This window comes from Tamandua tetradactyla, chromosome 7 (assembly GCF_023851605.1).
Source record: "Tamandua tetradactyla isolate mTamTet1 chromosome 7, mTamTet1.pri, whole genome shotgun sequence".
In the NCBI taxonomy this organism is placed as follows: Eukaryota; Metazoa; Chordata; class Mammalia; order Pilosa; family Myrmecophagidae; genus Tamandua; species Tamandua tetradactyla.
Window position 1 is genome coordinate 125,451,403 of NC_135333.1, and position 27,277 is coordinate 125,478,679.

A 27,277-nucleotide genomic window follows, 5' to 3' on the forward strand; every position below is an offset into this window, starting at 1 on the left:
GTGACTCAGATACAGTCACAAGTAGACTTAACTTCTTGTAGGTTGTCTTTTTATTTTCTTGATAATGTTTGATGCACACAAGTTTTTAACTTTGATAAAGTACTATTCATCTATTGTTTCTTTTGTTCCTTGTGCTTTTATTGCAAAGTCTAAGAAACCATTGCCTAATACGAGGTCGTAAAAGATATTTGTTATGTTTCCTTCTGGGTGTCTTTATAGTTTTAGTTCTTTTAGTTGTCAAAAATCAATTTGCCATAGATGCGAGAGTTTTTTATGAACTCAATTCAATTCCATTGGTTTATATGTCTGTCCTTGTGCCAATATCATGCTGTTTTGATTACTGTGGCTTTGTAATAAGTTTATGAATGGGTAGTGTGAGTCCTCCAACTTCATTCTTCTTTTTCAAGATGCTTTAACTATTCTGGATACCTTACTCTTCCATATGAATTGATGATTGGCTTTTCCATTTCTGCAAAGAAGGCTGTTGGAATCGGATTGGGATGGTGTCAAATCTGTAAATTACTTTGGGTAGAATTGAAATCTTAACGATATTTAGTCTTCCAGCCCCTGAAGCTGGAATGTCTTTCTATTTATTTAAATCTTTGATTTCTTTCAGCAATGTTTTGTAGTTTTCCATGTGCAAGCCCTTTTCATCCTCAGTTAAAATTATTCTTAGATATTTGATTCTTTTAGTTACTCTTGCCCATACCATATTTTACAATGAGGATGAGTTATATGGCTCCATATAACTCCAAAAAACTTTATTTTTTAAACATGGGCAGGCACTGGGAATCGAACCTGGGTCCTCTGGCATCGCAGGCAAGCATTCCTGCCTGCTGAGTCACCGTGGCCCACCCAGCTCCATCAAACTTTAAAAGAAGTGGGAAATAGGATTCTCTGGCTGGGCAGCTGATTCCCAGTTTTAATTTTATGCCATAAAATGGGAAAATGGATTTTGCGGGGCAGTCTCTGCCACGTGCAGTTACTCTGGAAATACTTGTTTAGGAATAGCTTTGGAATGGGAGGGGTATTTTGCAGTCTTCTAGTTCTGAATGGGCTGGTGGATTAAGCCAGTGAAACAGGTAATAAGGCCAATGATTTACCCATCAATCTTCTAAATGTTGCCAATTAGAGTAGTTTAGGCAGAAATGTGTTTTCCCCCTTCTTGGGATTATCTGCTCAACTATATTAAATTACCATATAGTTAAAAAGCTCTTTGTTTTGCTTAACTATTTAGATCTGCTATGGCTATGGTATTGAATTCATTTATGATTTAACATAAACCACATATAAACAGTCTGAACTCTAATATACGTCCTGACAATTCTTCTTATTACTGAGAACAAAATACTTAAAAGCATGTGGTAATTTTTCTTTTCTTTTTAAAAGGATTTCTGCATTGGCTCATGGCTCATGACTATTAAGAAATTGAATTTCAGAATGAGCATCAGACTTAATTTTTCAAGTATCTTGTCATAAATGCATTGCTACCCATGTAATAAAGTAATTTTCCCTGGTGTGATAAATATAGCACTAAAGAATCAGCCTTGTCTGATAAAATGGCTTTTATTAATCTCCTAATGTTTTTATTTTGTTCTAGAATTATGATCAGTTTCAAGAGAGTAGCAAACAGGTTATGATTAGAGTTGAATATTATTGCTATCCAGATATCTTTGGTTAAAGCTTGCTGTTTATTTAAAAAAAAGGAAAATGCTTCCATTAAGAAAAATCAAGGATAATGGCCTGACTTTATTATCAAGAAATTATACCTGCTATGCAACCTTGCTAATTATCAACACTTGATTTCATTTGGGTGATATAACAAATGCAAAAGGCCATTTATTAGGAGTAGTACTTGATGTTAGTAGCAGTATAATAAAAGTGAAATAATAAAAAGCAGCCTGAGAAAATAAGAAATGTTAATGGGGAATGGAACTTTCCTAGGAATGAATTATCCCAGCTGACAGTATAGAGTGTGGCATTAACACGGAGTGCTTCATCTTGGAAACTAGGTCCCCACAGTCTCCTTCCACAGCCCTCTTCCCCTGGTCTACATTCCATACTTTTTTGGGGCTGATTTCATTCATGCACCTGCTTCTATTGACTCTTAAATCTTCACAATTTCAGTCCCGACTTCTTGTCCGCAATCCAGCCTGCCTTCTGGCCATTTCCGTATGCTTGTCCCATAAGAAACTGAACTCTGTATGTTCAACAGAATGCTTTTCTCTCTTGTCTTCTTGAATCACCTATCCTAAACTGAACAATCACAGGGTAGCCTTAACTTCTCCCTCCCTCATACCCTATATCCAATCAAGCAAATGTTTTCTTTTCCAGTCAGAAACGTCTCTCTAATCTAGCTTCTATATCCACTCCCACTCCCATCACCCTAGTTCCCAGCAGTCACTTTTCTTGTTTTAATTGTTGTAACCCATTTATTGAACGAGCAGACTCATATGATGTGATGATAATAGTAATTTATTTTTGTCTTCTGTAGTTCTTTATTTTAAAAAGTTCTCCAGTTTTTTGTTTTGTAATATTTCAAACTCCAGAAAAGTTGAAATAATATTACAACAGAAAGTTATATAATCTTTTTTAAAACTTTTTTTATTAATTAAAAAAATTAACAAACAAAACATTTAGATATCATTCCATTCTACATATACAATCAGTAATTCTTAATATCATCACATAGTTGCATATTCATCATTTCTTAGTACATTTGCATCGATTTAGAAAAAGAAATAAAAAGACAACAGAAAAAGAAATAAAATGATAATAGAGAAAAAAAACTATACGTACCATACCCCTTACCCCTCGCTTTCATTTACCACTATTTCAAACTGAATTTATTTTAACATTTGTTCTCCCTATTATTTATTTTTATTCCATATATTCTACTCTTCTGTTGATATAGTAGCTAAAAGCATCAGACATAAGGTTTTCACATTCACAGAGTCTCATTGTGAAAGCTATATCATTGTTCAATCATCATCAAAAGCATGGCTACTGGAACACAGCACTACATTTTCAGGCAATTCCCTCCAGCCTCTCCACTACATCTTGAACAACAAGGTGATATCTACTTAATGTGTAAGAATAACCTCCAGGATAACCTCTCGTCTCTGTTTGGAATCTCTCAGCCATTGACACTTTGTCTCATTTTACTCTTCTCCCTTTTGGTCGAGAAGGTTCTCTCAATCCCTTGATGTTAATTCTCAGCTCATTCTAGGGTTTTTCTCAGTCCTTTGATGCTGAGTCTCAGCTCATTCCAGGATCTTTGTCCCACGTTGCCAGGTAGGTTCACACCCCTGGGAGTCATGTCCTACGCAGAGAGGGGGAGGGTGGTGAGACTGCTCATCATATTGGCTGGAGAGAGAGGCCACATCTGAGCAACAAAAGAGGCTCTCTTGGGGGTGACTCTTAGGCCTAAATTTTAAGTAGACTTGACCTATCCTTTGTGGGGTTAAGTTTCATGTGAACAAACCCCAAGACTGGGGGCTCAACCTATAGCTTTGCTTGTCCACACTGCTTGTGAGAATATCAAGAATTCAACTTGGGGAAGTTGAATTTCCCCCCACTCTCACCATTCCCCAAAGGGGACTTGCATATAAGAAAGTTATATAATCTTCACCTCCTAGCTTTGTCAATTGTTAGTATTTTGCCACATTTAGTGCTCACCCTGTCTCTCTGTCTCTTTGTCTTGTAATCTATTCCCCTTGCCTCTGTCCAGAACCCAGCCCTGCTTTGGCTCCCTAAGGATTTGCAATTTAGGATCCACATGGGCATTGGCATTCCTATCTGTTTCTATTGGTCTATCTCTAATAGTAAAAGTTGTTACAGAGACCTCAAGATATGGTTGTTATTGTTACTGTGACCTCATAGGCTGGAGACACCTAGTGGCATTCGGGTTACTCAGAAACAGAAATAAAGATATTGAAGGTAATATAAGCATCAAGAGAGACATTTCCTTTCATCAAGAAATTATACTTTTTATGTAAACCTTGCTAATTATCAGTGCTTGGATTCATTTGGGTGCTATAACACACGAAAACTGCCATTTTACCTTATAGTTCATCATGTCCCTAATTGTGCAGAAATAATTCCTAAGCCATTCATCATTCCTCCATTTCATTTGAATGGTGTACATGTGACGTGAACATATGTGGCAATCTTTATATCTGCTTCCTGGCTTGTTTGTCCAAATGATCTTCAAAGCCTTTGAGGACTATTAGCTCTGATTTTATTTTAATAGACGTAAAATATTTTTGTCTGAATTAATGGCATTTCCTTGCTATTCAAGTCATTAAAGCAAAACTCAGAAACCTGACTGCCTCAAAATATTACTGAGGGCTTTATTTATTTAAAAAATCTAGACATATATTGCAGATTGTATTTTCCAAAGATGGAGACAATGAACTTCCTCATCCCACAAGCTCTTACAATGTGACCATGACATTCCTCTCATCAAGTGGTGGTGTCTGTGTTCCCTCTTCTAGGATCTTGGTGGACCTTTGTGACTGCCTTGGCCAATACTTTGGTGGAAGTGATGCTAAATGACTTCTGAAGCTAGATCATAAAAGTGCCATGTACTTCCATCTTGCTCTATTGTGACATTTGTACTTGGAACACAGCCATCATGCTCTGAGGAAGCTCAAATCAGCCCATGTGGGGAGAACATATGAAGAGGCCATGACTGGTGTTCCAGCCAACAGCCCAGTTGAAATCCCAGCCTACAGCAAGCATCGAGTTCCAAACATGTGAGTATAGAGGCTGCCAGATGATTCTACCCCCACTTAGCTGTTGGGTTACCCTCAGGCTTCAAGTCTTCTCAGTTGAGTACCCAAATATCAGAGAGCAAAGACAACCCCTCCCTGCTGGGCTCCATTTGATTTTCTGACCCAGGAATCTGTTAGCACAATAAAATGACTGTTTTATACCAATAAGTTTTGCGGTGTTTTATATGCAGCAGTAGTAACTGGAACAACATATAACACCTATTTCTGGTTTGCTGAGAACTTTGTGAGTTTTGATTACCTCTTGCAGACATTTTCTTTATCTTATTTTGTTGCAGTCTGAATTTGAGAACCATCTCTGTGATACCCTTTAGTTCAGACATGGCAGTTGGAAGAAACTGCCTGTGTGGTAGTTTTCTCAGGAGTCTTTGCATTAAGACCCAATGAGCCTCCTGAAAAAGAATTCAACCTGAGCAATGAGAATCTCTGCTTAGGAACTTGGTGCAAGGGCAATAGTTCAGTGCCATATGCCTGGGTTATCCTTATATAAAGTTCAGTTCTTCCAGACCAGCCATGATGGACTCAAGCCTGAATCCCAGAAAGAATGAGGAATTGTAATAAAAGCATGAGTAAAAGGAAAGGAGAAGCTTCAGTTTGTCATCTTTGGGGCTCTGAGAACATAAATCAACAGGTTCAGCAGCACTGGTGCCACTTGTGTTGACCATATAAGGAGACATCTGACCTTAAAATGTTGGGCAGATACAATGGGACAGTGGGAACTGGGTGCCCATTGTTGAATTTCATAGCTTTGTCAGAAAGCCAGAGAAGATGAGAGGTGAATGTTGGTTGCTATGTGGAAGCTGAGAGGACTATGTTCATTCATTTTTAATTCAATTAGTCTGTGATGGGAACTGTTAACAGTTTATGCTATCTGTTCTCCCCTTCTTTTATAATAATAATAATGTGGTAGGTACAGGGCTGCAAATCTACCCTATATTTATCAGCTTCCCTTGTTAAGGAAATGTTGGCATGTGGGATTTGAGAAGTAGGATTTAGACACCTGAATATTCTTCTCCAAGCTCTCTTTTTCCTTCCTACTAGCTGGAACCCATTGATTTAACCTTGATATGCAGATGAGGATAATCCCTTGGGTCCCTGAATGGCTGCTGACTGTGGAGAAGCATCAACCACTGACCTGGAATGCTCACCACTAATTTTTAGGTGAAAAATAAACTTATCTTTTTTCAATTATCTAATTATTGTTGTTGCTTTGTTTTAGCAGTATTAGCCTAACTAATACACTCATCCATCCAACAGATATTTATTGAGCTATGTGACAGGTTCTGTGCAAGATGGTGGGGATACAATGGTAAGCTTAAAATTCACTGGAGGATGCGGACAAATGCTTAATTGCAATTATAATACAGGCCAAGGGCTCTAGGGGTTCATGGTGCAATGAGAGTATATAGTCAGGGAAATTAACTTCATCATGATGGTTAATAAAGTCCTCTCTGGGAAAAAAATTGAGTGGAGCTCTTGAGAAAGAGAGAGAGTTAATTTGGGTATAGGAAGTATTGGCAGAGGAGGCAGCATGTGAAAAGGCCTTGAGGTAGGAGTCTGCATGGAGTATTTGAGGATCTGCAAGGAGTTCGCTGTGGTTGTTATGAGGAGAATGAACATGGTGCACAATTTGGCTGAAGAGGGAGAATTAGGCCAGGCCATGAGAGGCCTTGTAGGCCAGGATCTTGATCTTTATCATAAAAGCTAAGGGATTATCTTCAGTTGTATTATGACTGAAGCTATTGAAGAATTAAAGCAGAGGGATGACATCAGAGTTCTATTTGAAAAGATTTTTTTTTGGCAGTGGTATGGGGGAATAAGAAGTGGTGTAGGGAGGCTATTGCAATCATCCATTTTACTTGAGAACACACTCTGGGACTCCCAAGAATAGTTTGGGGATGATTTGAGTTAGGCTGGAATTTCCAAAGTTGCGGGTAGGCATGGGCCAAAGAAATACTATTGTGTGTTTGTAGTCCTCATTTTGCATGCAGCCTGGTAGGTCAGTGTGATGCTTAAATTCATGTGTTACCTTGGCCATATTATGGCCAAGTAAGCAAGCACTAGCCAGATTGTTACTGTGAGGATGTTTCATGGATTTAAATAATCAGGAAGTTGATTGACCTTTGGCTGATTATATCCGCAATCAAGTGAGGAGTTTGCCTTCAAAAATGAGAGGTCTCATCCAATCAACTGAAGGCCCTAAAATGAGAGGTGATGATTTTAGCAGTGAGAAGAATTTCCATTTCTACTTCAGCCAGTTTCTCCTGGGGAATTCACTGAAAGCTTCAGTGGAGTTTCCAGCTTGCAGCCTGCCCTGCAGAATTTGGAATCATGCATTCCCAAGTCATGAGAAACAATTCCTATAAAAATCCCATAATATTTTTAGATATCTACTGTTGGTTCTGTTTCCCTAGAGGACCCTGACTAATGCAGCCAGGAAACGTGGGTCACAAAAGTGTGACTGCACATCTCTATCTTTTGAATCCCAAACTGAGGTACATGGTCTAACAATTGAACAAATACTTCAAATTCTAGGATGGTCCTAGGAAACTCTGGATGGTAATATTGCTGGATTTACCTGAGCCAGAATCTGGTGTTTCATGTTCTCCTAGTTTGGGCAGGATAGGAGCAACTCTGGGTATATTCCTACAACCCTTGGATAGAGTGTGAACTCATTGATGGAGTCTGAACACTGAAAGAATTATCAAGCTGCTTTGTTGACATGATGCCAGCTGCTGATGAGTATCAAGGCATTTGATGCTCGGCAGGCTTTTTCACTTTTCATTTTTGTGGTATTGTCACTGGTAGGACAGTGTAAGACCCCATGTAGCTTAACGTAGAGACCTCTGCCCTCAGTGTTTTGAATCTTCAAATGATAAAGTGGCCTCTTGAGCCGCTGTTAGAGGTTTGATTCCTAGATGGTAGTGTACGTTGGGTTCTGTGTTCTACTGTACCTCTTATGCTAGGTCTTTAATTATAGCTTCTCTTAATTTTTTTTCCTTTGGGCAAGCTCATTGATGAAAAGTGTAAATTGGCAATGATTTACATTTCAATTGTAGAAGAAGGGAGATGTAGAAATTCAAAAGTATTTTCATCTCAATTAGGCACAGTTCTGAGAGTGTCAAATGATAGTGACAAATCCTATGATAGATGACATGGAATTATAATGCAAGTGATTAAAAAAATCTCTATTATGATTCATAGCTTACTTTTCCTAAAGTTAGTCACTGACTGATGTAGTTTGTGTGAAATAATGTATGTGAGAATAAAGGTCAGAATTGCTTGCTTTTCCTTATCTCTATATTTAGGAATACATGTAGGTATTATTTGGCTGTTCTGACTTATGTCATTAAAATTCACATTTAAAAAATTGCCTCTTTGGTCAGTGGTGTGAGGTTGAATTATGAACCCCAATTTAGAATACGATCTCTTAAAGAAGTTATTTTTAGTAAAGGTGTGGCCCAACTGAATGAGGTTGGGTCTTAATTGGCTTCCCTGAGGCCGTATAAACTGAAACTCACAGAAAGGAGCCAGAAGACAGAAGACAGCCAGGAAAGGAGTGGATTTTGCCATGTGATGGGAAGTAGATATACAAGCCAAGAAACCCCAAGGACTGCGGCAACCAGCACTGGAAATCTCACACTCGAGGAAGCAAGTCTTCTAGCCTCAAAACTGTGTGCCAATGTATTCCTGTTATTTAAACCAACCCATTGTATGGTATTTGCCATAGCAATTGGGAAACTAAGACTATTGGTAACACATTGTTTTTAAAATTTTGCATTGTTTGGATTGTAAATGACTTAATATCATTACTAAGTCCTGTTGATTTCAGTTTCTAACTATCTCTTAAACCTGTCCACTTCTTTCCATCCCTGCCTCCAAAATTTCTTGCCTGGACTGCTGAAGTAACCACCTAATTTGCCTATGTATCATCTACTCTTGTTCCCTCTAATCCATTGTTTACCTGGTTCCCTGGAAGATGAACCTAAAGGGAAGGAAAAAATTCCAGATAACTCATCTGAAATCTTGAAACCATAAGCCTAAGGTGCTCTTGGCTGAGCTGAGCACATTTAAAGAGTGTCTTTCAGGCACATGGGTGGTTCAGTGGTAGTATGCTCGCCTTCCAGGCAAACCCAGGTTCGATTCCCGGACCATGCACCCGCCCCCCACACCCCCCCAAAAGAAAAAAAGTGTCTTTCCTTGAAGAAGCATGTTTGCCTGTGCAGAAATATGGATCCACAAAGATTTCATTGGAGCAATGGAACATAGCAGCTGGTAGAATGTTTTAGGTTTGTCTTCAACCAGGCCACTATATTGCAGTGAGAAATAATGGAAATGGTGGCTTGATAAGATCCAGTTTTTATTTTGTTAGGACACAGACACCAGACTGAACCCCAGCTGCCGTGGACTATATAGGCCTTTGGGGTTCCTGAACAATTTTTCTGGGATGAGGGAATGTTTCAAAAAGATCTTGAGTTTCTTAATAATAGGTGGGTAGACTTGAGCAATTAATTAGAAAAATAAAAGAGATGTGACTGATTTTGCACCCAAGTCTGTGACATAAGTCACACCAGCACTGACATATTCTAAGGTCTTTTTCATGGTTGTTTACACCACACTATGAATTTATCTGTTGATCATATGCCAATGCCATATTGTTTTAGTAAGTTTAGTTTTGTAAAAAACTTTAATACTTGCTTGGGATCAAAAAGCTCTGAACAGCTTTGTACTGGGCCCCTTAGACATTTTTGTAAGAGGCTTGACCTGGGTGGGAGTTACCATAGAAAGTAGTTCCTCTGAATAGGGAAGTGGTTGTTGGCTTTTGGTTGGCAAAACAAAAAAACAAAAAAACAAACAAACAAACAAAAAAAACCATTAGACACAGTTAGGGGGCAAAGAGGAAATGTATTCTTAAATCCTTCCTGCTTGGCACTGTGGATTCACCTTCAGAGGTGCTGGTTTGAAAGTATTATGTACTACAGAAAAGCCATGTTTTAATCCTGATTCAATCTTGTGGGGGAAGCTGTTTCTTTTAATCTTTATTCAATACTATAGGGCAGAAACTTTTGATTAGATTATCTCCATGGTGATGTGCCACACCTAATTGTGGGTGTAACCTTTTGATTAGGTGGAGATGTGACTCCACCCATTCAAGGTGAGTCTTAATTAGTTTATAAGAGTCTTTAAAAGGGGAAGAATTTTTGAGAAACCTCAGAAATAACAGAGTAAAGCTAACAGAGAGAGCTGATAAAGATGCTTGGAGCTCAGCAGATGTTGCTGTGTACCTTTCCATGAAATGTTAAGCAAGCCAGAACCTGAAGAGAGCCAAGAGAAGCCAAAAGATGACAGCCAGTCCCCTAGAAGCAAAGTGAGGAACCTCACAGAAACAGAGACTGAAGGCAGTGGAGCCCAGGAGCAAGGGACGAGCAGATGCCAGACATGTGCCTTCCCAGATGACAGAGGTGTTCTGGATGGTATCAACCTTTCTTGAGGAAAGGTAACCTCTTGTTGGTACCTTAATTTGGACATTATCTTGGCCATAGAACTGTAAACTTGTAACTTATTAAATTTCCTTTTTTTCTCAATCTACTAAATTTATTTTAACATTTGTTCCCCCTATTATTTATTTATTTTTAATCCATATGTTTTACTCATCTGTCCATAAGGTAGATAAAAGAAGCATCAGACATAAGTCACATTATGAAAGCTATATCATTATACAATCATCTTCAAGAAACATGGCTACTGGAACACAGCTCTACAGTTTCAAGAAGTTCCCTCCAGCCTCTCTGTTACACCTTAACTAGAAAGGTGATATATATTGAATGCATAAGAATAACCTCCAGGATAATCTCTCGACTCTGTTTGGAATCTCTCAGCCATTGACACTTTATTTTGTCTCATTTCTCTCTTCCCCCTGTTGGTCAAGAAGGTTTTCTCAATCTTTGGTGCTGAGTCCCAGCTCATTCTAGGATTTCTGTCCCACATTGCCAGGAAGATCCACACCCCCGGGAGTCATGTCCCATGTAGAGAGAGGGAGGGCAGTGAGTTTTCTTGTCGTGTAGGCTGAGAGAGAGAGGCCACATCTGAGCAACAAGAGAGGTTCTCTTGGGGGTGACTCTTAGGCCTAATTTTAAGTAGGCTTAGCCTATCCTTGTGGGGTTAAGTTTCATATGAATAAACCCCAAGATTGGGGGCTCAGCCTATAGTTTTCGTTGTCCCCACTGCTTGTGAGAATATCAAGAATTCTCCACTTGGGGAAGCTGAATTTTCCCCCTTTCTCACCATTCCCCCAAGGGGACTTTGCAAATACTTTTTTATTCACTGTTCAAATTCTTCTGGGATTTATTAAGGCATCACTCTGGACAAACTTACAAACTCTCATGCCCTACTCAAGGTTCCATGTACTTAAGGTGTTGAATTAAGCTGTCTACATAAGTTATATTAGGAAATGCACTAGTCAAAATATAAATTTTGTAACAAATGAGTATTTTTTTGCTTTAGTCTTACACATAAAGTTTTAAAATATCAATTACCATCTATTTCAATACCCTGCATTATTGACATTCCTTTGTTCTTCCTCATGCAAAACATTTTTAAATTTGTACATTTGGTCACTATCATTATACACTCTAGGTGTTCCTAGATTATACCATCTCAGACTTTATTGTATATCTTTCCTTCTGATTTCATTTGTGCCCCCAGGCTTCCTCCCTCTATCTATTCTCACATTCGGCTTCGTTTAGTGTTCTAATGTTATAGTATCACACTTAGGTAGTATTGTGCTATCCATTTCTGAAATTTTAAAATCAGTCCCATTGCACAGTCTGTATCCTTTCAGTTCCAATTATACAGTATCTACCCTAATTCTATCTCCTGATGACCTCTGTTCTTAACTGAAATTATCCAAGTTCATTCATTAATGCTAGTTCATATCAGTGAGACCATATAGTATTTGTCCTTTTGTTTCTGGTTAATCTCACTCAGCATAATGTCCTTAAGGTCCATCTATGTTGTTACATACTTCATAACGTTATTCTGCCTTACAGCTGCATAATATTCCATTGTATGTATATACCACAGCTTGTTTAGCCACTTGTCCATTGATGGACATTTGGGCTGTTTCCATCTCTTGGCGATTGTAAATAATGCTGCTATAAATATTGGTGTGCAAATGTCTGTTTGTGTCTTTGCCCTCATGTCCTCTGAGTAGATACCATGGTTTTGCCGGGTCATGTGGCAATTCTATATTTAGCTTCCTGAGGAACCGCCAACTGCCTTCCACAGTGGTTGTGCCATTTGGCATTCCCACCAATAGTGGAGAAGTATGCCTCTTTCTCCACATCCTCTCCAGCACTTGTTGTTTTCTGTTTTATTGATAATGGCCATCTGGTGTGTGTGAGATGATATCTCATTGTGGTTTTGATTTGCATTTCCCTAATAGCCAGGGAAGTTGAGCATCTTTTCATGTGCCTTTTGGCCATTTGTATTTCCCCTTCTGAGAAGCGTCTGTTCAAGTCTTTTGCCCATTTTGTAATTGGGCAAATTGTAATTTGTCTTTTTGTTGTTGAGTTGAACAATCTCTTTATATATTCTGGATACTAGACCTTTATCTGATATATCATTTCCAAATATTGTCTCCCATTGTGTAGGCTGTTGTGGTAGTTAGATTCAGGTGTCAACTTGGCTAGGTGAAGGTGCTTAGTTCTATTGCTGTGGACATGAGCCAATGGCATGTGACCCTCATCTGTTGTTGATTACATCTGCAGTCAGCTAGGAGGCATGCCTGCTGCAATGAATGATGTTTGATTTAATTGGCTGGTGCTTAAATGAGAGACTCAAAGTAGCACAGCCCAAGCAGCTCAGCATACCTCATCTCAGCACTCACAGCTCAGCCCGGACCTTTGGAGATGTAGAAAAAAATCACCCAGGGAAAGTTCTTGGAACCCAGAGGTCTGGAGAGAAGGCCAGCAGGGATCACCCTGTGCCTTCCCACGTAAGAAAGAACCTCAGTTGAAAGTTAGCTGCCTTTCCTCTGAAGAAATAATGAAATAAATCCCCTTTTATTAAAAGCCAATCTGTCTCTGGTGTGTTGCATTCTGACAGCTAGTGAACTAGAACAGCTGTCTTTTTACTTTCTTGACAAAGTTCTTTGATGCACAAAAGTGTTTAATTTTGAGGAGTTCCCATTTCTTTCTTTCTTTTTTTCAATGCTTGTGCTTTGGGTGTAAGGTCTAGGAAACCACCCCCTATTATAAGATTTGTAAGATATTCCCCTACATTTTCTTCTTTCAGTTTTATGGCCTTAGATCTAATGTTTAGGTCTTTGATCCATTTTGAGTTAATTTTTGTATAGGATGTGAGATATGGATCTTCTTCCATTCTTTTGCACATGAATATCTAGTTCTCTAGGCACCATTTATTGAAGAGATTGTTCTGTCCCAGGTGAGTTGGCTTGACTGCCTTATCAAAGATCAATTGTCCATAGATGAGAGGGTCTATATCTGAACACTCTATTCTGTTCCGTTGGTCAGTATACCTATCTTTATGCCAGTACCATGCTGTTTTGACCATTGTAGCTTCGTAATATGCCTTAAAGTCAGGTAGCATGAGACCTCTGACTTTATTTTTCTTTCTCAGTATACTTTTAGCTATTCAGGTCACCCTGCCCTTCCAGATAAATTTGGTTATTGGTTTTTCTATTTCTGAAAAGTAAGTTGTTGGGATTTTAATTGGTATTGCATTGAATCTGTAAATCAATTTAGGTAGAATTGACTTCTTAACTATATTTAAGTCTTAATCCATGAACACAGTGTGCCTTTCCATTTATTTAGGTCTTCTGTGAGTTCTTTGAACAATTTCTTATAGTTTTTTCTGTATAGGTTTTTTGTCTCTTTAGTTAAATTTAATTCTTTTGGTTGCAATTGTAAATGGAATTTTTTTCATGATTTTCCCCCTCAGATTGTTCGTTACTAGTGTATAGACACGCTACAGATTTTTGAGTGTTGATCTTGTAACCTGCCACTTTGCTGTACTCATTTATTAGCTCTAATAGTTTTGCTGTGGATTTTTCAGGGTTTTCAACATATAGGATCATATCACCTGCAAAAGTGAGCGTTACTTCTTCCTTTCCAATTTTGATGCCTTGTATTTCTTCTTCTTGCCTAATTGCTCTGGCTAGAACTTCCAACACAATGTTGAATAACAGTGGTGATAGTGGATATCCTTGTCTTGTTCCTGATCTTAGGGGGAATGGTTTCAGTTTTTCCTCATTGAGGATGATAGCTGTGGGTTTTTCCTATATTCCCTTTAACATTTTGAGGAAGTTCCCTTCTATTTCTATCCTTTAAAGTGTTTTCAACAGGAAAGGATGTTGAATTTTGTCAAATGCCTTTTCTGCATCAATCAAGATGATCATGTGGTTTTTCTGCTTTGATTTGTTGATATGGTGTATTACATTAATTGATTTTCTTATGTTGAACCATCCTTGCATACCTGGGATGAATCCTACAAGGTCATGGTTTATAATTCTTTTACTATACTGCTGGATTTGATTTGCTAGAATTTTGTTGAGGATTTTTGCATCTATATTCATTAGAGAGATTGGTCTGTAGTTTTCTTTTTTTTGTAATATCTTTGTCTGGCTTTGGTATGTGGGTGATGTTGGCTTTGTAGAATGAGTTAGGTAGCTTTTCCCTCATCTTCAATTTTTTTGAAGAGTTTGAAGAGGATTGGTGTTAATTCTTTCTTGAGTGTTTGGTAGAATTCACACATGAAGCCATCTGGTCCTGGACTTTTCTTTTTGGGGAGCTTCTTAATGACTGGTTCAATTTCTTTACTTGTGATTGGATCGTTGAGGTCGTCTATTTCTTCTCGAGTCAATATTGGTTGTTCATGCCTTTCTAGATGTGTCCATTTCATCTACATTGTCAAGTTTATTAGCATAAAGTTGTTGTAGTATCCTCTCTTTACTTCCTTTATTTCTGTGGGGTCAGTGGTTATGTCTCCTCTTCTATTTCTGACTTTATTTATTTGCTTCCTCTTTCTTCTTTTTGTAAACCTCGCTAAGGGTCCATCAAACTTATTGAGTTTCTCCTAGAACCAACTTCTGGTTTTGTTGATTTTATTGATTGTTTTCATATTTTCAGTTTCATTTATTTCTGCTCTAATCTTCGTTATTTCTTTCCTTTTGCTTACTTTGTGGTTAGTTTGCTGTTTCTTTTCTAGTTCTTCCAAGTGGACAGTTAATTACTCAATTTTTGCTCTTTCTTCTTTTTTGATATAGGCATTTAGTGCAATAAATTTTCCTCTTAGCACTGTCTTTGCTGCATCCCATAAGTTTTGATATGTCATGTTTTCGTTTTCATTTGCCTCGAGATATTTTCTGATTTCTCTTGTAATTTCTTCCTTGACCCACTGGTTGTTTAAGAGTGTGTTGTTGAGCCTCCATATATTTGTGAATTTTCTGGTACTCTATTATTGATTCCAACTTCATTCCTTTGTGAACTAAGAGTGTTTTGTATGATTTCAATCTTTTAAAATTTATTGGGACTTGCTTTGTGACCCAGCATATGGTCTATCATTGAGAATGATCCATGAGCACTTGAGGAAAAGGTATATCCTTCTGTTGTGAGGTGTAATGTGCTGTAAATGTCTGTTAAGTCTAACTCATTTATGGTATTATTCAAATTCTCTGTTTCTTTATTGATCCTCTGTCTAGATATTCTGTCCACTGATGAGAGTGGAGAATTGAAGTCTCCAACTATTATGGTAGATGTGTCTGTTTCTCTTTTCAGTGTTTGCCTCATGTATTTTGGAGCATTTCAGCTTGATGCATAAATATTTATGATTGTTATGTCTTCTTGTTGAATTGTTCCTTTTATTAATACATAGTGTTCTTCTTTGTAACTGTTTTACATTTGAAGTCTAATTTGTTGGATATTAGTACAGCTACTCCTGCTCTTTTCTAATTATTATTTGCATGAAATATCTTTTCCCAACCTTTCACTTTTAAACTTCGTTTATCCTTGGGTCTAAGATGCATTTCCTGTAGACAGCATATAGATCGGTTCTGTTTTTTAATCCATTCTGCCAGTCTATGTCTTTTGATTGGGGAGTTTAATCCATCAACATTTAGTGTTATTACTGTACAGCAGTACTTTCTTCTACCATTTTGCCTTTTGGATTTCATATGCCATATCTAATTTTCCTTCTTTTTACTTTTAGTGATAGTATTCATTTCTACACTCTTCTCCACATGTCTCTGCTATCTTTTCCTATCTGTCTCTAGTGCTCCCTTTAGTATGTCTTGTAGAGTCAGTCTCTTGGTCACAAATTCTCTCAGTGATATTTTATCTGAAAGTGTTTTAATTTCCCTCTCATTTTTGAAGGACAATTTTGCCGTAAATAGAATTCTTGGTTGGCAGTTTTTCTCTTTTAGTAATTTAAATATGTCATCCCACTGTTTCCTTGCCTCCATGGTTTCTATTGAGAAATCTACATATAGTCTTATTGGGCTTCCCTTGTATGTGATGGATTGCTTTTCTCTTGCTGCTTTCAAAATTATCTCTTTTTCTTTACAGCTGACATTCTGATTAGTAAGTTTCTTGGAATACATCTATTTGGATCTATTCTGTTTGGGGTACGCTGCACTTCTTGGATCTGTAATTTTAAGTCTTTCATAAGAGTCGGAAAATTCTCAGTGATAATTTCCTGCATTATTTTTCTCCTCCTTTTCCCTTCTCTTCTCCTTCAGGTACATCCACAAACACATGTATTCAAGTTCTTCATGTTGTCATTCAATTCCCTGTGTCCCTGCTCATAGTTTTCCATTCTTTTCCCTATATTTTCTTTTGCTTGTTGGATTTCAGATGTCCCATCCTCCAGTTCACTAATCCTATCTTCTGCCTCTTGAAATCTGACATTGTAGGTTTCCATTGTTTTTTCCTCTCTTCTACTGTGCCTTTCAGTCCCATGAGTTCTGTGATTTGTTTTTTCAGACTTTTGATTTCTTCTTTCTGTTCATTCCTTGCCTTTTTTATATCCTCCCTCAATTCACTGATTTGATTTTTGATGAGGTTTTCCATGTCTTTTAAAAAATTCTGAATTAATTGTTTCAACTCCTGTATCTCATTTGAATTGTCAGTTTGTTCCTTTGACTGGCCCATTTCTTCAATTTTCCTAGTATGATTCATTATTTTTTGCTGGCATCTTGGTAAGTTTATTCTTGAGATTGTTTTCACTTTTTCTTCCCTAGGATTTTCTTGCTGGATGACTTTGTTGTCTATCTGTTTTTTGACGTTCAGTTCAAAGTCCTCTAGCTTAGGTTTTGTTTAATAAATCAGAAGTTTTCAGTGCTTGTTTTTTTGTTTCTTGCCCTGCCTGAATGATGCCTTTCCCCCACCCCATTGGAGGGTCTACTTAGGTATTATAGACCCCAGTCAGATTTTCCCAGACCAAACTGGTCATCTCTCAGGAGGAAAGAGTCATCTGCATTAGTTTTCCCTGAGGGTGAGATCCAGTAGATTAAAAGGTTTTCCTATGAAGTCTCTGGACTCTCCATTTTTCCTATCCTGCCCAGTATGTGGCGCTTTTCTGCCTGTGGGTCCCACCAGCATAAGGTGAGGCAGTACCTTTAACTTCATCAGCCTCTTCCTGCTGGGGACATGGTGGAGACAGAGGAGAGGTTGTAGGCTGGCTCTAATCGCTTCACTTTTCCAGACCCTGGGGTCTGAATTCCTTGAGGGAGTGACTCCACCTGAGCTGGGTCCCAACCCCTCTCCTGGGGAAGGCACAGGCTCCAGAGAGCTCTCAAACAAGTCTGTTTCTGCCTATGCTTGGGGCAGTGGAGCCCAGGAAGCCTTGCAGCTGTACCCAAAGAATAATCAATCAATAGAAACACAGCCACAAAAGAGAAAAAGAAAAATCCTTTTCAGAGCAGGACCACATTCCTCGGGTTTGCCAATCAAGAGCTTAAGTTGGTACACTGCTCTGTGTATCTCCAGGTCCTATGTACCCCCTCCTTTCCTGCAGGGCCTAGACCTTTTCAGATCCAAAAACACCTTTTTTTTTTTTTTTTTCTTTTTCCATCAGCCCTGTGCCCTCTGCATCGGGGCAAAAACCTGTGACTTCTGCTTTTACTTGAGGTTCAGCTGAGCTAGTGGTCTATTTTTAGTAGTCAGAATTTGTGAATTAATTCCACAATTGGCATTTGGTTGTGCTCAGCCCCTGCTGCTAGTAAAGTTTCTTTCTTTCCCCTCTGGGAAGCAGCCTGTGGGGGAGGGGTGCTGGCCACTGCAGCTTGGGGAACTCACAGTTATGGATGCCCTCGCAGCCGGTCTGGTTGGTCCAGACTGGGGTACGCTGTGTGACCAGTCACTGACGTGCCCCCAGCAGTTGTTCTGTACCGTTCCTGGCTATTTACTAGTTGCTCTGGAGGATGAACTAAATCCCACACCTTGCTAAGCCACCACCTTGGCCCTCTGCCTAAATTTCCTTTTAAAAAGCTGTCCCATTTCTGGTATATTGCATTCTAGCAGCTTAGCAAATTAATACATGAGACTTACTTTCTTTTGGTTAGGAGAAATTCTTGCTGAATTCTTTAAGATGGGTGGTATTCTTAAATTTTAAAGTTCTTATGGTTTTGAATTTTTATTATGCTTTCCTGGGTAGTTCAGTAGGAAGGTGGGGGAATGTATTAGCTGCTGTCATGACTCAGAAGTCTACTACGGTGTTTTATGATTTATTCATTCAACCTGGGCTTAATGGGCTGATTTCAGGTCCTGAAAGTACAAAGATCAATAAGATAATGTCCTAACTCTTGAAGAAAGGACACTCTTGGGATTTATTATAAACAAGGTGGTACACTATTCCATCCTTACAGTTCACAGAGATTCCACAATGGATTTTGAATGAAAGGGAAGATATGCGTTTTCCTTAAATTTATTTTCTGATGCTGTGAGAGAAACTGGATAGAAACTGTGAGAGAACTTTTGGACATTCTGTATGGAATTCTGGAGAGTACCCAGTTCAAGTCCTGCCCCCCCCACTTCTTTTTATAAGTCCTTTTAAAAATGAAAAAACAAATAGAGTCTCAGAGAGATGAAGTGACTGGTCATCAAGGTCATGAGGTCATTGAGGTCTGGTTCAGTCTTCCATCCTCAGCACTGGCAGGAATCTACCAAATGCTCTCCATAGAGTGAGTACAGGACATCCTCCTGGCTTGTTACACACACTGATGTGAGTGTGGTGTGCAAAATCCATGTAAATAGAAGAATCCAGAAATACCATATCTCATTATAATAAAGACTTGTATACTGATGACAGTTTGATCTTGGCATAATATGCTTTGACAGTTGTCTCTATTTTTTTCTTCCCTGTTTCCTTTCTTAGCCCTTTACATCTTCTAATAGCATGCTGCTATAGCATGGCATAATCTTTACACCTTAACTGTTCTGTTTGTCTCTAAGGAGGTCTTTCTATTTTAAAAAGGAGGATGTGCTGAGAGCAACTATAGCAGCAGTAGAAGGGCTGGGTGTATTAGCTAGGATTCACTGAGTGTCAAGTTAAAGAAACTGAACTTGACCCAGGTAAAGCAGAAAAGAGAATCTATTGGTTAAGATAACTGGGAAGAATAGAGGTGGAGTTGGCATTAGGGACAACTGGGGATGGGGACTTGGATGTTGTGAGGACTCCTGCTTTTCATTGCTTATCTGGCTTTCTGAGTATCAACTTGTTTGCTCAGAAGGGCTTCTCATGTTCCTGGGGCAGTGGATGTTGCTGCTCTAGGCCGACGTACTTACATGTCCACAACCAGAGAGGAAAGATTATCTTTCCTCAGCTCAAGTTTGAAAAAGAACTGAGAATAGATGAGCTGGGCTTGGGCCACAAGTCTCAGTGACTGATGGATGAGACTTTGTGGATGGCCGAGCTTGGATTAGGGGCCACTTGTCTGCATGTCACTGGAAACACATGCTTTGGAAAAGCTCCACCTGCTCTTCTGGACATCTGTGTTAATAAATCTTTCTTTGAAGTTCTCCTTCTATTTGTTTGTTTATTTATTTATTTACAAAATGACATCAAGGAGAGAGCCTCTGTAAGGCCCTAAATTTTCTTTCCACATGGTAGCATCTGAATATCCTTAGCAAAAAAGGAGTTGTTAATGTCTCTTTTAAACAAATAGTGTGCTCAGGACAGAGCCACAGGAGCTGAGGGGCCGGGGCCCACCTCTAGCTGGGTGGCACCTGGGAGCAGGGCTCATTGGATATGTGTTGACTGACAGAACACACAGTGAACAGGTGTGCTGGTTTGAAAGGATGTATGGACCCTAGAAAAGCCATGATTTAATCAAAATCCCATTTCATAACGGCAGAATAATCCCTATTCAATACTGCATGTTTGAATCTGTAATTAGATCACCTCCCTGGAGATATGATTTAATCCAGAGTGGTTGTTAATCTGGATTAGGTGACAACATGTCTCTACCCATTTGGGTGGGTCTTTATAAGTTTCTGGAGTCCTATATAAGAGGAAACATTTTGGAGAATAAAGGAAATTTGGAGAGAACAAAGCAGAACAACATAACCTTGAGAAGGAGAGTCCACCAGCCAGTGACCTTTGGAGATGAAGAAGGAAAATGCCTCCTGGGGAGCTTCATGAAACAGGAAGCCAAGAGGAGAAGCTAGCAGATGATGCTGCGTTTGCCATGTGCCCTTCCACTTGAGAGAGAAACCCTGAACTTCATCAGCCTTCTTGAATCAAGATATTTTTCCTTGGATGCTTTAGATTGGACATTTCTATAGACTTGCTTTAACTGGGACATTTTCTCAGCCTTACAACTGTAAACTAGCAACCTATTAAATTCCCCTTTTTAAAAGCCATTCCATTTCTGATATATTGCATTCTGGCAGCTGGCAAACTAGAACAGGCTATAGTAGAAATCCTGAATCTGTGATTCCAGAGGGGTTTCAATGTTCCTGGCTGCTAGTAGATAAAAACCAGAAATTTCTGTGTGCTGAAGACTAATGCACATTAAGACTGAGCTTGTATGAGGGGAGAGAAAGAGAGCAGGAAGAACTGTGCTTATCCTACTTCTGACCCTTGTGCCAACACTCTTCCTCCAATCCATGGGCTTGTCTGGGGCTTCCCCAGTCAGTTCTCTGTTCCACAAGGCTGGAAATATTGGTGTCAATTTTTCGGTCTCATTTGTCACTGGATTTGAAATTTACATTAACATAGTGCCAGTTATACGCAATTGTTAAATATATATATATATATATATATATATATATATATATATATCTTAATCAGAGTTCTCTCCCCAAGTTAGGTTTAAGCCCTGAGAAGAAAATGACCTACAGCTCTGTTCTATCCCTCCAGGTATGGAAACCACCACCTGGGATTGCAGCATAAGTGAAGATACTGGTAGGAGGGATTCAGGCTTTAGAGAAGAGAGGAGTTATGAGAACTCATTGCTGGATCCCCAAACTGGTAAGAATTATAAAGAGTTCCCTTTTCTCTTTTGCTTTATATGTGCATTGCACTTATTTTTCTTGTGTGACAAATGTGAAAGGTGTTCACAAAGAGCCAAACACTCACTCTGTTAAGGGCACTTGACATTTCTAGTCACCTGAGAGCAAGGATGCTTAATTTCTGGAGATGTGCATAAACGTGGTACCAATCAGCCCCTAAAGTGGACACTTCGGGGAGCTAAAATTCAAAGTGGACACAGACTTTGTTTAGCTCAGAAACCCATTTTAAATATGCAGTGGAGACGGTTTACCTGCCAAGCTCATCCCCCCTGCATGACTTTTGGTTCTTCCACCCCACACATGAGAATTCAGTCTGGGATAGCCTCTTTCCTGCCTCAGGGCTGCGCAGTCCACGGCCAAGCAGCATGCATATTATATTCTCAGTCTCTTACTCTCATCCTCGCTCTTCCTCTCTCATTTGGGCTAAACCAATGCTTCTCAAATCATCTGGAGACCTTCCTAGAATGCAGATACTGACTCACTGGGGCTGGGGTGGGGCTGAGATTCTGCATTTCTAACCAGTACCCAGGTGATGTTGACGTTGCTGGTTGTAGGATTCCACTATGAATAGTAAGGGACTGAGTCATAGAGACAGATGGGATTAAGAGTCCAGACACCTTAATGGTAATTCTGGGGGAAAGGTCTGGGAATCTGCCCTGCAGTGGGTTCCAAACAAGCCCTGTTTTTGGCTCCTGAAGCTTGTTTTCTCCCCCTTCCTTTTTTGCGAATTTTATAAGAGATGTATCTTTAGAACTGAGCCTCTTTTTTGAGGTTATATGAGGGGGCTTCTGCTGTCTGCAATCAGTTGTACCTTGACTAGGTGAAAAAACAGACGCATCAGCATTTAGAGAAGAGCCCACCAGCTAGGCTTGTACAAGGCACAAACACCCGGGCACTGCCTGCCGCACGGACTTTGGCCTGGCATGGTAACGATCCCTTAAGCCGCCGCATTTCCATCGGGCTGACACGGCTTCTGTGCCTCCAGGGGAAGGCCTTTTTTTGACCCCGTTAACTTGCTCATTCTTCCACTGCCAACTCATTCAGTTAAGAGAGTGATTTCAAAAGAGAAACGCTTTCAATAGTGTGAACCGAAGGAAGCAGAAAATTTAGCTGTTTTATATAAAAACATTCAGAAAATAAAGTAAATGAATCTGTGGTTGGAATGCTAAAGAATAACTTTATTTGCAATGTGAGTGGTACATCAGTTATGCTTTTACTGAAGCCTGAAATAACGTACAGTTCTATCTGCACTAAATATAAAATAGCTTGTTTTCTGGTATTTAAAATATTCACAAAGTAGTGAAGAGAAGACTAAGAAGAACTGAATATATGCATGTGAGTTTTTGGAATTTTTTTATTGCCTCAGACAGTGAAAGTAACATGGATAAATGTATTTGGAGATGTCAGCAACAATAAAAAAATAGATTATACTTAGCCCTTTTCATGTGGAAGCAAAAGGAATCTGAATCCTTTGGGCAATCTTCAGTCACCCAGGAAATACTGAGCACCCACTTTTTTTTTGTGCAATGTACCATGGTAGGTGCAACGGAGGTTCAAAAGTGAGCAGAATGCTGTTCCTTCCTGTAAGGATCTTACAATCTAGGGGAAGTCTCTCTCCAGTTTCACATAACCCAATGGTATATATCCCTAAAGGTGAAACTTTAGTCTGAGCATCAGGCAAATGAGCCCCTCGCATCCCACTGTGCAGGTGACAGTCCACTCTTAAAGCCAGCCCCGGCTCCTTCCTTCATGCTTACCCCACCTCTCACTAGCAGAACCCTTCTTTGCTCAGATAACCACAGTCACCTCTTCTGGCTTAACAACCTTGCCCATACTCCTTCAACTCTTACAACTTCCCTAAGAAATTTCTGCTTCAGGCTCTCCAAGGAGGCCACCTGGGGATGCAATTTCAGGAGCAGATGGCATAAGCAGTACCGTGTGCTGAACCCTTCCATCCACCAACCACTCTCCCTGCACAGCTTGCTCAAGCTTTTCTTTTTAGGTTAAGGGGGGCTGTCAGGGTGAATAAAAGCAACAATGAGCCGGGGCCAGGGCAATCTGCAGTTGCTCCAGTGAATGGGAGACAAGATGGGATGCAGCAGGAGGAGAGAGCAAGGTGGCCTTGCCAGCATTCCAGGGCTGGTAACCGGAAGGCTGCCAGAAGAGATCAGCTCCATTTTTTCTTAAGTTTAAAAATCTAACAGCTGAGATATGAGATCCCTTATTTTGAATGGGAAGCAAGAAAAGCTGCCAGCAACAGGATTTATATTTAATTTTAAGAGTTCTGGAAAATACATTATTTTATTTTAAGCTACAAAGAAGAGCCATATCTTATAACACTCATGGTTGAGTCATGTAAAAATAGAGCTGTAACCTCAGAACTATAGTCTTTGGAACTCAAACTTTGAGTCCTGAATATTTTTCACTTTTTGATAGCCCAGTAAATTGCACATTAAACCATAGCATCCCACTCTACTGATCTGATCATTAGGGCTTTCAGTTTCTCAGGTGTTATTAGGAGGAAACACAACTATATCCAAGCTACCAGGAAATGCACAACTAAGGATAATTAGAAAGAGATAAAATCGATGACTAAATGAATGTGCAGTTTACATGCAAAGGTAACCTTTTATTCTTTCCAATTAGACTGTTATTTCTTTGTTAGGCTTGGCAGATGAGACTGTGTTATAAATAGAAGTGATATTTTGCAGGGTTCTTCTAACTGAAATGTGCAGGAGGTCAAATTATTATCAAAGTAATATGTATAAGTCATGAGCAAAGCCCACAATCCCAGGCATTTATCCATTTAGTGTAATAAATGAGCAAGGATGAAAAGAGAGCTTCCGGACACACAGAAAAATAGTAACTTGTGGGGCTGGAGCACAGCAACTAGCACAGCAACTTATCCCTTTGTAAATGAATGCTTGCCAATGATAATTGACTTCATTTATTAATTGTATTCATGATATTAATGAGCTTATTAGCATAATGGTCTCCTGTGGCAAAAGTCTGGGGAATCACGAATTGTGCACACCTTATTGCTATAGATCTATTTATGCATCCCAATTATGGACAAATTCAAATGCCATCTGTGTTGACTTTATACAAGGACAACCTCAAATCATTCTTTTTGAGGGGCTGTCTGAGAATTTGGTGGAGATTTTTCTTCTCAGAGTGATGGGCTTCATTTTTATGAAAGTCTGCAAATTTAGTTCATGTTCATGGTAAGATGATCTTTAACTCTCCTGAAATCCACTCTAAGATAGCTAAGAGCTAGAATATAGAAGGAGGTGAAATGTCAGGCAAATCTCAGCAATAGAGGAAAGGGAAGTAAGTAAAAGTTCTCCCCCTTCTAGCTTGGGGGGTCGTGGGAAGAAAGTGAGAGAGGCTTGAAAGGAAGGGGTGAGATGGGTATGCTGGATAAATTGAGGCAACCTTCAGGGGTGGGGGGCTTTGGCATCAATTTAGATTTGGGGCTCTGGAAGGAGATTACTATTCCCCTCTCCCCCAGGCTATTCCTGAACCGATTTCTGTGATATGGACCCATCCTAGAAGTATCCACGCAACTCCCCCCACCCCAAGCAGGGGACTGAATGTGAAAGCTAGTGAGCCTGCAGTGCCAACTGGCATGGTTATAGGAATGTCACCCCCACAGCTGGTGCCCAGATGAAGAATGTGGTAGAGCTCAAGGGCAGTCTAAAGTTCAAGCCCCACAACCAGGATATCGTGGACCCTCAGGAGCCCAGCCTAATACAGCCACAAGCTTTTGCAGGAGACACTAGGAGCCCACCAGATACTGGCTCTGTAAGGGTCACCAGTCCAGGAATAAGTCCTATCTAGGCATTTTGAAGCAGGGGACACTATGAGGAATAGAGGTACCCTTCTCTTCCTTGAATATCATATTGGAGAAAAAGGAAGGCGATCTGAAAGATCCAAATTTATCCAAAATATATCAAATTACCTAAGGACATTGTACAAATTTTGGAATTTGTGTGAGACTACAGGATTGAACTGAAATTTCTAGTTCTCTCTCTTTGCTTCCAAGGGATGTGGGGAGCACATAAGAATGGCTAATTAACCAGAAAATAATGGCACTTCATTTTCTCTGGATTTTTGAAGTTAGTGTAAGTAAATTGTAAGCCTGCCTTCCTATGACATCCTGAGATGTGGCTTTTCCTTGATTGTCCCTGTGGTGTCTCTGTACCGGGGCCCTTTCCTTTTGATTCTCTTCGGTACCTGGAATACCTTTGTTTCCCCCCATGGCTTTGAAACATGCCTGGTGGAAAAGCCCTGCCATGTATTTCAGCTAACTGGCAGGGTCCATATGCTTGCTTTGTCCTTGCTGGCTCTATCCCCATTTTACAGCTGGGCGCAAGGAGTCTAGGTTACTTGCCCAAGGCCATGTATCTAGTAGCAGAGCCAGGGTTTGAACTCATGCAGTCAACTCCATGGTCTCTGTGCTTATATTTACCCTCTTCTGCCTTCTAGCTCATGCAGATCTTTGGGACACTATACCCAGCCAAACCCAGCTTTTCCTACTCCATTTGGCTAGGAAAGGAGATAGGACATTGGCATTTTTGCACAATATTTCAACTTACATGGATATATTTTACTTTGAATCCAGCTTTACTGATACCTAAGTTATTAAATGCTAAATATATTCTTTGTTTTCTGCGATTACAGTCTGAATTCATTTCATTGACTATTATTGTCATTAAGACAGGGTTCTTGGATGGTGGACAAAACTTCATCAGGCTGTGTCACCCCAATGACAGGCAAATCCCCTATTGCTGTGTCCTCTCCCCATTCCCAAGTCCATGGGGAAAAAGGACAAAACAAAGTGGTAGTTCTCACAGTGTTGAACAGTTATGGTAAACTACTCCAGACGAGGTGTTTCCCCTACAACTCTTCATGCACTTTTGTACCAACAGTTCCCAATAAAGATGTGTTTATTTTGGTGTCCAAGACCACTTCCTCCCACAGATTCTCTTAGGCAGTTCATTGGAACCTTTGGAGTTTCCAGCTTGCAGTCTGCCCTATGGAATTCAGATTTGCCAATTCCCATTGTGTTTATATATATCTCCTGTTGGGGAATCCTGTTTCTCTGGAGAGCTCTGACTAACACATCTGGTAAAACTGGGAGGGCCCTGAATGGCCTAACCATAAATCTCCCTACCCACTCTGCTCTGAGGATAACAGTCCTCTAACCAAACAACCCTCCTTGTCAAGGGAACCAAACACAGTTCCTGCTTATCCCTGAGCAGTGGTTGCAGTTCCCTGCCAGCCAGTAGAATTATTTAAACAAGATAGTCACATCTTCTCTGGAACCAGGGGCACTCCACCCTCCTGATACTACAAAGTCCCTGAGTGTTCACTCTTTCCAAGTACAACTCCTGTGTGGCCCTGCATGGTGCAGTGTCCTTCTCTCCCAGTTGTGGTATATGTGACTAATAAGCTGCTGCTTTCCCATCTGTCCAATGTTGGGTATGGCTATCTCCTTTCTCTAGAGTTGGAATCCTTCCCTCACTAACAGGATGAAGAGGAGACAACTAAAACCCCTGGTTAATTCAGAAAAATGTACTTGATTAAAAAAAATGTTTCTGCTTCTCTTCGAGTTTCCAGGGTAGAGTTAATAATTCTAGTTTTGGGATGTGTTTTGGGGCACGGAGAGTGGTCCAGGCAGAGTCCATCTGCCACCATCTTTTGGATATGGATGGTGTGTGTATGTGTGTAACTGTAGGGTGTTGGGAGCTTTATACTTCAAGGGCAGAAGAGGAGAATGACTTGACTACCAAAAGAGTGTCCAATCTCGCAGGACTAGGAAGTAAATAGAGGAGTGCAGATTTAAGACCTGAGCCTACTGGAGCTGGCCACCTCGGAGGTATCTGAACCTCACATAGTGTGTTAGTTTTCTACTCCTGTTTTAACAAATTAACACAAATATAATGGCTTAAA

The 27,277-nt window shown here is 39.7% G+C and overlaps 1 long non-coding RNA gene across 2 annotated transcripts in view; it reads left to right on the forward strand.

The window, feature by feature from the left end:
- The first annotated feature begins 4,502 nt into the window (after window positions 1–4,502).
- The window catches only part of LOC143690131 (uncharacterized), a 176,639-nt gene continuing 153,864 nt past the window's right edge, over window positions 4,503–27,277 (forward strand). For both annotated transcript variants that reach the window (XR_013178999.1, XR_013178998.1), the window contains exons 1-3: window positions 4,503–4,757; window positions 5,835–5,954; window positions 21,171–21,281. This is a non-coding gene — a long non-coding RNA (uncharacterized LOC143690131). The remainder of the gene's footprint in view (window positions 4,758–5,834; window positions 5,955–21,170; window positions 21,282–27,277) is intronic.